This window comes from Elephantulus edwardii, unplaced genomic scaffold, assembly GCF_000299155.1.
Source record: "Elephantulus edwardii isolate Elephantulus edwardi_28Jun2011 unplaced genomic scaffold, EleEdw1.0 scaffold00151, whole genome shotgun sequence".
Lineage (NCBI taxonomy): Eukaryota > Metazoa > Chordata > Mammalia > Macroscelidea > Macroscelididae > Elephantulus > Elephantulus edwardii.
Window position 1 is genome coordinate 944,875 of NW_006399901.1, and position 1,601 is coordinate 946,475.

Consider the following 1,601-nt stretch of genomic DNA (forward strand, 5'->3'; position numbering starts at 1 on the left):
GGGTGGCATCCCGGATACCCTAGTTGGGGCACAGGTTGAGGAGGTGCACATGGGGGGAAGGCTGGATTCCCATGAGGTACTCCTGGGGGAGTGGGAAAGGAGCCTGGAGGAAAAGCAGGATTGCCAGGTGGTGGATAGACAGGGGGTTGGAACCCCCAGGACACACAATGTTGGGGGGGTATGGATTTGGCCCCGGCAGTCCGGTACTCGCATTCCACATGTTCAGGTGTTTTCTCAAGCCTTTTTTACAACAGCCAGGACTCGATGCGTCCTTTCCAGCCTCCACCTTTTTTAGTTTTAAGCCACACAACATCTCCTTGTTCTCTTAGAATAACTGCTTTTTGGTTTATATACAGGTTCTGCAAAAGTATCATTAAGCATTCTGAAATTCCCATTTATGTCAATGTTGTCCATCTGGTGGTGTTGTCTGTAAGGAATTACGCCATTAATTCAAAGGCAATACCTTTCTGGCGGTTCGAATCCATGCAAGAAAGATGGGCAATCGCCTCCTGTGTGATTTACAGCCTCCAAAAATCCCACTAGAGGGACAGCTGTGAGTCATTTCCAACTGATTGACAATGAGCTTGAGGGGATTTGTAAAAGCCAGAGTTAGCCATAATTTATTTCATCCATACGCTGAATGCCTTTGCAGAGTCCATGACCACGAGCAAACATCTTCCTGGGATCCTCGGGTTTCAGCCATGAGACATGTGATGTCAGCAATGGTATTCCTCATTCCTCAACCACTTCTAAACCCAACTTGAACCTCTGGCTGCTCTCTGCTGACATACTGCTCCAGGTATTATTAAATAATCTTCAGGGGGAAAGGAGAGAGAGAATGATACAGCATTAAACATAAATTCTGGGCTCCTTACATTAAAAAAGACAAAGATAAATTGTCCAAAGATGAAAACAACCACAACAAGATAAAGGTAAATAATCCAATAGAAAAATGGGCACAGGATATGAACAGGCACTTCACCGAAGACGACATTCAGATGGCTAACAAACACATGAAGAAATGCTCAAAATCCCTAGCCCTAAGAGAGATGCAAATTAAAACAACTATGAGATATCATTTCACCCCAGTCAAAATAGCAAAATTTAACAGAACAGCAAGCAACAAATGCTGGCGAGGTTGTGGAGAAACTGGAACCCTGATTCACTGTTGGTGGGAGTGTAAAATGGTGCAACCCCTGTGGAAAGCAGTATGGCGCTTTCTCAAAAAGTTGCAAATAGAGATACCATTTGACCCAGCAATTCCACTACTGGGAATATACCCTGAAGAGACCATAGCTGACATCCAAGCAGATATATGCACACCCATGTTCATTGCAGCTTTGTTCACAATAGCAAGGAGTTGGAAACAACCTAAGTGCCCATCAACAAACGAATGGCTAGAGAAGCTGTGGTATATTCGCACAATGGAATACTATGCTGCATTAAAAAACAAGGAACTCATGCAATATTATTCAAAATGGTTGACTCTGGAGAACATTATGCTGAGTGAAATATCCCAGTCACAAAAGGACAAATATTACATGATGCCACTGTTGTAGAATGGGACTGTCCTTGGGGTTAGGGAGACACTGAGTAAGATG